Raw genomic sequence first — 13,516 nt, 5'->3', positions numbered from 1 at the left:
CTTGGTGATTAAAGCACAGAATTAAAAATCACACTGCATCTCCCTGTATGCTGGTGTCCTAGTGTGTTCCCATACCTACCATTTCTTTAACCTATGTAAGTATTAATGTACCAGTGCAGCATAAACATGCCTGATCTAGGGTTAGATGGAGTTTAGTGAGAGGTAGTTAGCTGTGTTAGTTCGAAGTCAATCAGAAGGCGGGCTAGCTATGCATCTTTATAGACTAACTAAATAAGATATATATATATAAAGCACAAGCTTTTGTGAATCCAGGTTCATGTCATCAGATGCTGTGAAAGGACAGCACAAAGCAGAGCAGTGTTAGATGAGTGCACTTTTGTGCTGGAAGCACTCTAGCCCTGGCACCACAGAAGCCCATGTATACCAATTGCCACTGTTGGACTGCTTTCAGCATCTAAGCTGGCTTGTTTAATACTAACTTGTGTACCTCTTCCAGGGGCCATATGAAGTGCTGTTTACACACAATCTACAAAGGCAACAAACCTGAAACACATGCTGGAACGTTTTACAAGCTATGCAGTGTAACGGTGGGCACAAAGTTACAGTCGACAGTGATAAATATCTTTCGCAGGTTAACTGTTCTTATGCTATCTTGCTGTGTATGCTGAAAGCCCTAACTCATAAATGGGTTCCTATTATATGCTTTTCTTTAGAGCACCTTTGTAGCATATTGACTTGCCTGTGCTGTGCTTAGAGCAGAATTGAATCTAGCACTCCTGAATATTATCCACAGTACTTGGTTGGCTGTAGAGCATGATTAGTATTGATCCTATGGGAATAAAACTAACAATGAACATGTTCTCAGATCAAAAGAGTTATTTATCTTATCATTTTTAACTATCACTTTCTATAGGGGAACAAATCCAGGTCTGCAAATTCACTTTGTGGTTATATACTTTATTATTATTTACCAATGATTTTGTTTGGAAATATTGAGCAAAATTCTGACATACAAGTCTATGTTGTACAACTTTCCACTTTATTTTCCTCTGGTAATTTACCCCGGGGCAATAAGGGGTCTGAATAATAATAATAACAGTAGTAATTGTGTTGTTGTTATTGTTGTATGATAGGTTGTCTTCATTAGAATTATATAATTATTATATGCATTCCTTTTTGCTTTTGTTTTTTATGTAGTCAAAATTCTATTAAAACTCCAGGATATAGATGCAGAGAGAGTCATTGAGGCTAGGGACAGAAATTACACATACGTCAGTGTAAGTGATTGGAAACCAGTTCAAATCTGTAACAGAACAGAAGTTCAGTGCACATAAACTGCTTTCAAAATGGCCAAAAGTGGTTTAAGATAAACCTGGCTGGATGTAGTATCAGACTTTTAACTTATTTAGGTTAAATTGGCTTCTGTTCCAGATCCCCTCCAGATTCAAATTAATACATAGTCCCCTAGCATCCCAGGATGCTTTGCACATTCCCCACAAACCCTACCTCACAGGGTGGGAAGGCTAGCCTTGGCCCAAGCTGTCTGTTCCAGCCAAGCAGGATGGCGTGCTCTAGCATTTCCGCTTTATAGCTTGGGCCACTGCAGGCATGTGGCTGCATTTCCAGAATCAAAAGTAAATGTCTGTTCACTTGCTTATAGGTTCAATCTACACACCTTAGACCAGGGGTGTCCAACCTTTTTGAATGTGGGGCTGGATCATGAACTTTTTATCACCCAGTGGGCCAGCGAGCCATATTCAAAGACCTTACAGGAAGTGGTATCACATCAGGAAATGATGTCACGTGACCTTTGACACCAATGAAGTTGCAGGAAGTGACAATGAAATGGGTCTGGAAATGTGGTTTAAAATCCAAAATAAAAACAATTCGGTCTGGTAGCACTGTTTTATTTTAAACAACCCCCTAGCAGTGCTGGAGAGGAGTGTACCACCCCGCTGCACCCTTAATTTCCTGCCTTTGTCCATATGGAAAGCCACAATTTGTAAAGGGGTAAAAATCATTTTTGAATGCAAAACCTTGGTTGACATCGTTCTCTATTTACTCCAGAAAATTGTTGAAGGGATCTGATTTTTCCAAAGGTTAGCAGAGCTTTCTATTACTATGTATTCATAACTTCTAGTTTTCAAATACTTGGTTGAAATGCATCACAGATCTTTAATTTCTTATTTGCAGGCGCTCTCTCAGGGCACCATCCAGCCGGGGGGGCAGGAGCAGTTGCTTGTGCGGCCCGTCCAGTCCGGCTGCAGCCTGGGGGTGCAGGGGTCAAGGGGTGCCGCCTGACTGCGCCATGTCCTCCCTGCCACCTGGGTGTCCTTGAGGATGCTCCCACACCTGTGTGCCTGGGCTCAGCAGCCGGGGGGACATGCAGGAACCCTACAGGGAGGTGTAGGACATGCAGGGACACCCTCCTGCTCCCTCTCCCCTGGGGCAGGCCAAGCCCGACCAGTAGGGCTCCCTCCCTCCCTGGGGTCCGTGACTCACCACCCCCATGCGATGTCTGCAAGTGCGGGGGGGAGGTGAGAGCGCCACCAGCTTCCCGCCCCGACAGCCACAGCAGCAGTGGCATCAGCATCTCCCATGGGCCCAGATGCAGCATCCCTCCGAGCTGGCATCCACACCCCACATACCCACCTGCCTGCTGCACTGTGACCTGCTCCAGCCTGCGCAGCTGGTGGGGACCGGCATGGGGCGGGGTCGGCATGCAAATGATGAAGGGAGGGGCGGGGCTAGGAAAGGAAACCCTGCAATGAGGGAGAGGGGGAGGAGCTGGCATGCAAATGAAGGGAGGGCGGGGCTAGGAAGGGACACCATTAAATGAGGGGAGAAGGGAGGAGCTGCACCACATTGGCAACGTCAAGCTGACGCGGTGTGTGTGGGAACCTTGTCCCTTCCCCAGACCTCCAGCAGCCATTAGGAAGCTGCTGAGGGGTTTGGGGAGGGACAAGGGGTGGGAATGAAAGTAAACAGTGTTTACTTTCTTTTCCTGTCGCAGCATCTTGGGCCTTGGAAAATGGCTTGGCGGGCCACATGGCAGTCCACAGGCCGTATGTTGGAGCCTGCCTTAGACTAACCTACAAAGTTTGACTTAATTAAGCCTTAGGCTTTTTGACTGTCTGTGCTTAGTCTGAAAGGAAGAAAAGGCCACGTGTGTTAAAAATTTGCAGTTATTAATTCACTTGTTGCCATGATGAGATATTCCAAAGACTTCCCTGTATTAACCTGTGAATGCAAGGATTAAGATGGCTAATGGGAACCCCACTATTGCAGATTATAGGCCTGATAGGAGAATTGGAAAAGGAAGGAGTTACAAAGGGTGAAGAAAAAGGTGTAAAATAGGTATTGACCAGATACTTCAGTGTACCAATATTATTCCGGTTATACAGAACAATTCTAAATTACTGCCAGTTCTAGTTAACCAAGATGTTTTATAGTTTCATTAAAATCAAGTAGGGCTGTGTGAAGCTTTGGTCCCTGGTTCAATTTGGAGGAGATTTGGTGGCTGAATCTCTGAATCCGCATTGAATCAGGAGACCCATTACGCTCTCCTAATCAAATCGGAAGACTCTGATTTGATTCGGAGAGATTTGACAATTCAGTCATAGACAGCTTTATATTTTTTTTCTATGTACCGCAACGTACCAGGTGCAGCCCGTGAATGCTGAGATGCTGGGGCTGAATCAAATTGGGACAGTGATCTGAATCAGTGAATTGAATCACTGTGCCCTGAATAGAGCCGCATCTGAATCCGAATTGAATACTGTCTGCTTCGTACACCCCCAGCATCAAGCCATCTCTACCTGCTCTCTTTTCAGGTATTTTATTGGCTTGTGGAGGCTGCTGGTGAAAGTATGACAAACAGATAATGGTGCTTATAAAAGGAAAGTTCATGTTTGCACTTTGCACATTGAATTCAATCAGTGTTTCCACTGAGTGTAATGGTTGCTGAATCAGGCCATGATTTACACCTTGTCTAAAGAATGACTTCTAAATCCTGTATAACAGTTCAACTTTGCGATGATTCAGCAAAGCATCTGAACATGTGATTAAGTCCTATCAACCTCCGTTGGGCTTAAAATGTGCCTGATAGTAAGCAGTTGCTTAAATGTTTTGCTGAAAAGGAATAGAATGAATTTGCTCAAATGCTTAAGTGCAATAATAAAAGGCATTTCTTAGGGTGATAACTTTTAATGGGCCAACTGCATAGCTAGAATAGAGCTAGATAAGCTTTCAACTGCAATATATTCTTCTTTGGCAAACTGAAGAATTAAATTGATTTGAGAAGCTTGGCTATACTCATCCAAAGAAAAAGTGTAGAACATAAGAACACTAAAGCATATGTGAACTCCAGTCACATCAAGGATGTAGTTTGGAAAGAGAGGAGGATTCATTTTGTTTAAACTTGACTGCAGCGCACATCATCCTACTGAAGACTGTAAATACAACTTTTTTTTGTCTGGAACATTATCTCTCTACATCTAGTCTAAATGTTAATTCAATATGGTTCACTTTATTCCTGTTTTTCTGTTGTATTTTTGCTGTACATCTAAAATATGGAGAGTAATTAGGTAACCACATGATCTGCATCTTTCTTTTTCTCCATTTTTCTTAAGTGAAAATGAAATTTATCCTATTTCTTAATAAGCTCGAGTGATCTGAGCATCCTTTGCAGTAAATAGGTTACACCAGTTTAGTTTATCTTGGTTTCTACTTTCATTTCTTTTTACTAACATGTACCTTGCTCCAGACACCTTTGTTTACTCCATAAATATATTCATTTTAGCACTTATATGATTTTACTGTGCTCCTCAATTTCACATGAAAATGTTTTGTTAAAGCAGTAATTTTGATTAAGTCCAAAAGTCAGTAAAGCTGCATTACTATTATATATCTTTACCATTTACCAAGCAGTAAATGTACAGATCCGAGCTAAAGATTCCTACCAAAGTATTTTTTTATTTAAAAAAAAAAAAAATAACTTTTAAACATGTTTTAAAAGGTTGGTGAAAAAATGTAGACATCAAAATAGGCACTTAATTTTTTTTTGGTTATTGAGAGTGGGATTTTGTTAAAATTATGAATAAAAATGTACATTTCACACTACATAAAATGCTATAGAAACATCTACAAAATACTGCAATATTTTAAAATGGTTTTTGGATCTGGTAATGACAGAAATGGACTCTTAAGTTTTTCTCAAAGTTCACACCATTCAAAAGACCATAGCAGTCCCAAATCTGTCTTTTCAAGCAGATTTGCAGGAGCTGAGGACACGGTCATCATGCATTTATAATAGTGCCATGTTAAGGATAAGAAAGGTTGAAACAATTGAAGATAGTGATTGGAGGAGACTGTGATAGACGTGTTCCAAAAACCATGCATTTTCTGATTGTTAGTTTCTTCCTCTTGTATGTATTCATAGGGAGAAATGGTACAAACGAGACAAAATAATCTGCTTAATGATGGTGAATGGAAAAAGTGTGTGGTGGGGAAATGTCATGAGAGATGGATGATATGTCAGTATGTGAATTGTAAATGACACTAAAAGGTTATCTTCAGTTCCCAGCTCAACACACAGTGAAGTCAGTTATGATGATTCAAAAATGATTTTTTTGAAGAAACAAGGAATCCAAGGTTCTACTTATCTAAGAACTTTATATATGGGGAGACTTAAAGATCAGGCAGGACCTAAGGACCTCTCTCATATGTTTCCAAGAGAATTTCTTGGGAGCCCATCTGCAGACATTCAAAATAACAAGTCAGGCACCAAAAGTCAATAACATTTAGAAATATAATTCAGGATCTTTTTTTATTTTATTTTATTTATTAGGGTACAAGTAGGTTACATACCTGGGCTTTTGTCTCAGCCACAAAGGCTGGAAACTTACTATATTTTAATGAAAAGTGAGGATTTCATATAAACCTATGACTCCTGGACCTGATGTTTTAAGGTGGGGAGCAGGGGGGTGGAGGAGACTTGAAAAAAAATCATAATAATTGACAACAGTGGATATTAGCCTGGATTACATTTTCATACTCAGCCTCTGTAAAGTGAAAATTTCACGTAGTAAGATTAAAACAGATTTTGCCTAACATGAATCTCACAACTTCTTTTCACCATTATATTGAGCACAGTTTGAATGGACAAAAGATGGGTGGGAAGGAGAAGCTACGACAAGTAGGTGCTTATATGGAATCTGGTGATGGGGACAGTGGATATTTCAGCTAATCCTACTGCCAGATAGGAGCAGAGGCTCACACTGGTGTATTTAGTAGCTGAGAACAAGGGTGACAATCAGGGCTGCTGACCAAATTCTTTCCCAATGTTCCTGAAAAATACTAGGCTTCATAAGATAATGCTCATTGTTGCCTAATGAATCCTGGGCACACTATGTTTCTGCCAGCTGAACACATCTCACTTTGGGCGTTGTTACACTTTACACTAAGCCAAACAAATGTTAATCAGCTTAGTGTTGTTTGGCTTAGTGGAGCAGTTGCGCAGTGAGGTGAAAAACCTGTTTTCACTGCCCTTCAACTGCACAGCTGTAACTTGCCTCTAGAGTCTTGGTGAGCTGGGGCAGGACTAGGAGCAGGACCCATTTGCTGCTCCCCTGGGCTGAGAGCAGGCCCACCACCATGTCAGTTTCAGTGAGACTAGAGAGACCTGAGGAAGCAGCTTCCCTGGGGCAATCTGGTCTCACTGGAACTGACACAGTAGCTCTGCACTGAGACTGGGGCTGTTGGGATTAAACCTGACAGCCCTGCTGTCCACGTGGAGCTGCTGTCAGTTTCACTGAGACCAGAGCCCCGCAGGGAAGCTGCTTCCCCAGGTCTCACTAGTCTCGCTGAAACTGACCTAGCAGTTCCATACTGCCACAGACCAGGTAGCTGCCCAGCTCCCTATATGTATGGGGGGGAGGTGGGAAGGGATTTACCTGACTAGCTTGCTGCTCTATGGGAGACCTGGGCTTTGTAAGGTTGCCAACTCTGACTGAAGGTATTCTGGGAGATTTTTTTCCCACAACATGATGTAATGTGGTTGATAGCGGAACCGATAGAGATTTTTGATAGTGGTACACCGATAGAGATTTTTTGGGCCAATACCAGTGGCCAATTTTTAAGGGGCCATATTGGCTGATACTGATTCGATTGCTGATATGCAGCTGGGCAGCTTGGAGAGCAGCATTCAGCTGGTAAGTCTGTTGGGGCAGGGGTGCAGATCAAGACCCCTGTGGTGAGGGAGAGAGTGTGGCTGGGGCAGAGGTAGGGGCAGGCACTGCACAGCTGAGGCAGAGTGCAAGACAGAGCAGCAAGCAGCTCATCCTGGGGGTGCAGGGAGTAGCAACTCCTACCATTATGCGCACCCCGGGAGGGCATGGGGGGTATATGCCCCCAGATCTATGCATGAGGGCTGTTGCTGTGGGATGGGGCTGGGGTGGTGCTGAGCTCTTTGTGGCGGGGGGCGGGGCTGTGCTTGGGGGTGGTGGTGGTGCTAGAACAGAGGGTTTGGGGAGGCTATAGCAAATTTTAGGGGCCCCAGCCTGCAGCAGTAGCCTGCCCTTGGCCTGCACACAGAGGAGCACACACCCCTCCTGTCTTCCTGGGGTGCATGCAGCAGCAAAAGCCGCCACCCCCTCCCTGTGTCCACCAGACAAGCTGTTCATGGCTCAGTCCCATGCCCCATGTGGCTGGGCAGTGCCTGCCCCAGCCCCATGCCCTCCCTCACCACTGAGGCATCAACCTGCCCCCTCCACACTCCACACCCCTTCCCTCACAATAGACTTATCAGCCAGACCCAGGTGCTCTCCATATTGCTGGGCTGCGCTCCTGGCCACCTGCATGCTGTGCTACAGCTGTGCACATGCATGGGGCATTTATCGGTGACATTATCTGTCACATCAGCCAAAAAAAGCTGATTGCCAATACTGTCAATTTTCCTTATATTGGTGCCGATCTGATATGGGAATGATGTATTATGCACCTCTGCTCATTAATTGTACTGTTCAACCCATTCACAATATCAGTCTCCTGGATTCCTTTCAATAGTCACCAGGAGATTGATGCCAATTCCGGTAGGCTCCCAGCCAATCCAGGAGGGTTGGTAACCCTAGGGCTCTACTCCAGCTGGGCAGGGTGTCCCTGGCTCCATACAGGAGTAGGGGGGGGTTTCCTCTTCCCCCCCTATACTTGCCACGGTCCTGGAGTCACTCCCTCTGGCTGGTGGGAGCAGCAAACTGGTCCTTCACCCAATAGATAAAGGGAGCCAGGGGTACCCTGCCCAGCCACAGACAGCCTGGTTTTCCTGGGCTGCAGCAAGCAGGGGGTGGGAGGGGATTCCCTCTGTGCTTGAATAAAATGGGTAGATTATTGATTTGAGTCTTTCTTCTCCAATTTGTTGAAGCTAGCCTTTTTCTTTCCTTTATTTTTCTTACAGATAGTCAAAGTGAAAAAACTCATATTATGTTGAGTAGAATAATTATATTGAGTAGACATTAGTTTATTACATAAAATGTCATTTTATCTTGAGTTAAATATTTTTTTTGTTTTCCCAAAAGAAGAATAAAAACAAAAACAAACAAAAAGCTTTGAGCCCTTCCTCATCCCCTGTAAACAAAGCAGTTTAATCCAAACCAACTTTTAGGGGCTTTTTGTCGATTTTTGCTTAATGGCTGAAACAAACACAACCATAAAAGAATCATTTAAATCTGGGGTTATGATTTAGAGACAATACTGAACACTTTTTGGACGTACAAAAACATCAAGGTATGTCTTTAGAACATGCGATAAAATGAAGTAGTTAGTTGTTGTTTTTTTCATGTTTTATAGATTTTTTTTTTTTTTTATTTATATAGAAATCTGGGCAGGGAGATGCACATTTTGAAACCTGAGTTTAAGGTATTTGATTTTGCAAACTTAAAATAGATTCTCAGAATGCAGTGGTGTTTTATGGGCAGAGCCATACATGTGATCACAATAAAGGTCATTTCAGTGTTCTGTATGTGGCATTTGATTCTGTATTTTCTGATAGCTTGTTTTCTCTTAACCTGCTAATGCAATCTCTTGTGCACAGCTTGGCTGGACTTCCCTGACAAATGGAGTGCTGCTCTAATAGATTTGGTTACTGGCCAAGAACTCAGGAGACTGAGATTCAATTCTTGACTTAGTTACTGACTTCCTGTGCTGATAGTCCCCAAATGTAAAATTAGGGATACCATTTCCCTAATTCACATGAGCACTGAGGACATTTAATATGTAGTAATTAAACCAATGTTAACCACCCTGTGGCTTATAGGCAACACTGCCTGGAAGGCTGTATCTGCAAGTCCAGTCCCTTTCTCCTGGGACAGTGTGTGCAGAAGAATTTTGTTACTGATTCTTTTGGTATACACTATGTAAATTGTAAATGAAATGGTTTTATACTACTTTACTAGATTTTTTCTGGTAAAGGGCAGAGTATTTTATCATTTCTCCTCACATTCAGTAATATATGAACAGATACCTTCACAAGTGTATTTTTTTTTTTTATATTCCATTGTCATTTTTCCACCTTCTCTTACTGCATGACAAGTAAGTGGTACTAGTTTCTTTAAGACCGTTTAAGTATCAACTACCATATACTAAGTGGATGTAAATAGCATAGCCTGCTGACACCAGGTAAGGGTTTAGCTCTTAATTTTTATATGTAGTTAGTTAGAAATTACCTAAATATCATATTCAATCATGCTATTTTTGTACTTTATGATGGTTCTCTGAATTCTCCACGTGTATCTAAGAAAGTTCAATACCCTGCATTTTTCATATATTCAAGTGTTGAATTTTATAGGTAAGCAGAAGGTATGGATTTTTAAAAGTTGTTAGGCATCTAAAGATGTAGATCGGGGTGTCCAACATGGCCTGGTGAGCTGTTTCATTTAGGCCTCCAGGCTACTGGTGTGCCAGGGAACTTGGTGGTATGGCTAGTGAAGGACAGGGCCATAGCCAGGTATTTTGATAATCAATGCAGGTCATGTGCAGAGCACCCCGCTACATGTTACTACATAACATCACCTCCATTTGATTTGGTGTCTCCCACTTGAGGGTGGTCAGTACTGGTGCACTTCTTGCACCATCTTTGCTATGATACTGGCAGTGGGTCTGATCCGCTGCAGAATCCAGGGACCTTTGGCTTGTGGACATAACCCTCAGCAGCAGAGGGGTGGGTGAGGGCTATATTGCATTGCCTTCACTCATCCTCCAGTTGCTTAACCCACTGATGTTTGTGTTGCTTCTGCCTAAGCAAACACCCACCTGGCCCATGTCCACTTGCCCCACTCACCACTGCCAAGATCATTGCAGTGTGTGCCCTCTCTACCAGTATAGCCATTGCTACTGCCACCATATGTCCCAGGCTGGATCTGGGCCACAAGCATATTTTGGGTCTTTCTTGGGGCACAAGATGAGTTTGACACCCCTGATGTAAATAGATGCCAAGCTGAATTTTCAAAAATGCCTACATACTTAACTTTGAAATACCATATTTGCTCAAACTCAGGACAAGATTCTCCACCCCCCGCCCCATTAGCATGGGAACAAAGCCCATTGTCTTGCATTTGAATACAAAATGGAGTTGGGGTGGGGAAGTAGGGGGTGGAGCAGGCAGCTGCTATGGCTCTGACTAGGTCCCAAGCCTAGGCCAGGTCTGGGGTCAAAGACACAGCAGCCACCTGCTCTCCTTCTCCACCTGTCCCCACAGTCTCTCTCTCCTCCCCCTTCTTCTTCCTCCCTTTTGTCAGATGTGGCTCCAGCTCCATTCATGGAACATATGGAAAGTTCATCCCCTGCCCAGCCAGTTGGCAGCAGTGATGTGGCTATGTGGGTAGGGACCAAACTTCCATGTGCTCCATGACCTGGGAGTGAGTTAAGCCAGTGCTCTTCCCACTGCTTGGTGGTGGTGCTGGGAGGGCAGGTTGTGGGGGGCTACAGTAAATTATGGGGTGACAGCAGCCCTCATCCCATTGCCACAGCCTGCCCCAAGCACCAGGAAGAGCCTGATGTCACCAATGGCCCCAGCCTGTGGTGACTGCTGGCCCCAACCTGCAGCGGGATGAGAGCAGGCTGCTGCCAGCCCCAAGCACTGGGAAGAGCCGGGTGCCACTGCCAGCTCCAGCCTGCAGTGGCTGACTGCTCTCATCCTGCATACAGAGGCTGCAGAGCCCAGTTCAGTCCCCCAGCCTGCAGTCCTCTCAAGTGCAGGCAGCTGGTGTCTGCTGCTCCCAGGGCCCCTACAGCAGGGGAGAGTGGGGATAAGTGGAGCCCCAGGGGATTTGGGGTGTGGTGCAACCCTGAAGCAGGGGCTGGGGTGAGTGGGGCCCTTCCCCTCTCCTTACAGCCCTTTCCCCTCCCCTCACAGACTTACCTGCTTGGGGGAGGAGAGAGTGTGCCTATGCTGATCGCATAAGAGTGAATTTACCTACCATATCATGAATTTGGGGTATAAAAAGGATCATTGCATAAGAGCAAATTCGCATATATACAGAACCTGCATAAATCAAGGGAAACCTGTATATGATAAATGTAAAATACTCAAATGTTAGATGTGTGACCATGGGGGGATTAGCCCCGCTAAATGAATTTGAACCACCAAACTGTACTAACTGCATGTAACTACAGGTCCCAGAGACCGTGGGGGCTAGGAGACAAGACAGAAGAAGCAGGAGCAAAATGTGGGAACCAGCAGCAGATTACAGATGCAATAGCAGAGGGGAAACGTGTGGCCAGAGGTTCCAGAGATGTGACAGAGCCAGGATTGTTCGACTGTAACAGAAGGACATGGACATGTGGGCAACAACTGAGCGCTCTCAGGACTAGAGGCTGGTTTGGGACACCTCTGGAGATGTGGGAAGGTACAAGTTTCTTTGAGTGTCTGTACCTGAATACTAGTGCATGTTATTAGTTACTTGCTCGTGTGTGAATACACTACAGTGTTCCTTCTTGTTTTCTATTATTCAGCTTCTATGTGTATATCCTTTAACATTTATCTACTTGTATTTGCTCATTTTTCCCTAGCCCATTGGCTTGTGACCCTACTCCCCAGCATATTCTGTATAAAATTGGGAAACTCCCTTTTGGCTTCCTATGCCAATTCCTGGGGTTTCAGGGTTAACTACACTGTATCCAAAGTAAACTGAATAATAAGTTAAAATGTATACAACACAGGAAAATGTGCACAGTAGTGTTGCATTAAGTATTCACCTGTTGGTTAGAAGAGGGAACTGAAAATTCAGGACTTTGCTTGTTTTGTTGTGTGATCCTGAACAAATCACTTAAGATCTGTGCCTCAGTCTCCCTGTTTGATGGTAATGATGCCTACCATTGTTCATTTGTAAAAGAAAGTTCTGCAATATTATTCAGTAATAGTTGAAAGCACTTCCATATGCAGTGACACTAAACATTGATCCAACCCACCTCTCATTCAGGCCAGTGGTTAAAACTCTCATTACATTTAGGACCCTATTTTAAACCCTAGACTCCTGTTGAGTTGTACTTTCAGAGCTAGGTGCAGCTCAAGGTAAGAGGAGGTATAATCTCACCCATAAGGGGAACAAGATGACTGCTTTGGTTTACACTATTACAGTAGAATTAAACGAGGTTAGCTGGAGGATGAAGACCAAAGCCTGGAGGTAAGTGGGTGACCAGGAGGAAGTGGCAGCAGGGAAGGGCTTCTCATTCTTCCTGAGAAAGTGGGGCAATCTGCTAATTACCTCAGGTGTCTGTACACAAATGTGTGGATCCTGGGAAACAAGCAAGAAGAATCGGAAGTCCTTGCACAGTCATAAAACTATGACATGTTTGGAATAGCAGAGATTTGGTGGCATAGCTTGTATGACTGGAGTATTGCCATGGATGGCTATAAATAGGGCTCTACTGGATTCATGGAGAAAGTAGGCTGTGCTGTGGCTCCTTTAATCTTGCCGGTTTCCCTCATTCAACACCCCCCCCCCCCACACACACACACGCGCGCGCGCACACCGCTGACTGATGGAGGAGCCCTGCTTGCAGCTCCTGATTGGCAGAGAAGTGAAAACCATGGTTTAAAACTTGGCACTGTTTTTGCCTCCTTGCTGGTCAGCAGCAAGCAATGGGGCCACTGGGGCTTCTCAGGCAGTCAGCAATGGGGAGACAAAAATGGCGCCAAGTTTAAAAGAGTGGTTTTCCCTTCCCTACCAATCAGGAGTGAGCTGCAAGTGGGGCCCCTCCACCAATTAGCGGGGTGGGGGGGGGGGGGGAAGGGAACCTGCAACATTGAAGTAGCTGCAGCACAGCCCACTTCTGCTATGAATCAGGTAGTGTCCTAGATATAAACTGTCAGGAAGGGCGGGCAGGAGAGAAGAGGAGGAGGAGTTGCACTTTGTGTAAAAGAGCTGTGTGAATGCTCAGAGCTCCACTATGAAACTGGAGACAGGCCTGTTGAAAATCTCTGGGTTAAAGACGGAGGGGAGAGCAACAAGGGTGATGTTGTGGTAGGTGTCTGCTGTAGACCACGAGATCAGAAGGATGA

The 13,516-nt window shown here is 44.4% G+C and overlaps 1 long non-coding RNA gene across 1 annotated transcript in view; it reads left to right on the top strand.

Moving 5' to 3' along the window:
- Positions 1-12,223, top strand: part of LOC102385833 — a 120,312-nt gene extending 108,089 nt beyond the window's left edge. Inside the window, exon 3 of the long non-coding RNA XR_323668.1 lies at positions 11,629-12,223. This is a non-coding gene — a long non-coding RNA (uncharacterized LOC102385833). The remainder of the gene's footprint in view (positions 1-11,628) is intronic.
- Positions 12,224-13,516: the final 1,293 nt, after the last annotated feature.

This window comes from Alligator sinensis, unplaced genomic scaffold, assembly GCF_000455745.1.
Source record: "Alligator sinensis unplaced genomic scaffold, ASM45574v1 scaffold730_1, whole genome shotgun sequence".
NCBI lineage: Eukaryota > Metazoa > Chordata > Crocodylia > Alligatoridae > Alligator > Alligator sinensis.
Note: the sequence above shows the minus strand (reverse complement) of the source record. Positions and strands in the feature narration are given on the sequence as shown.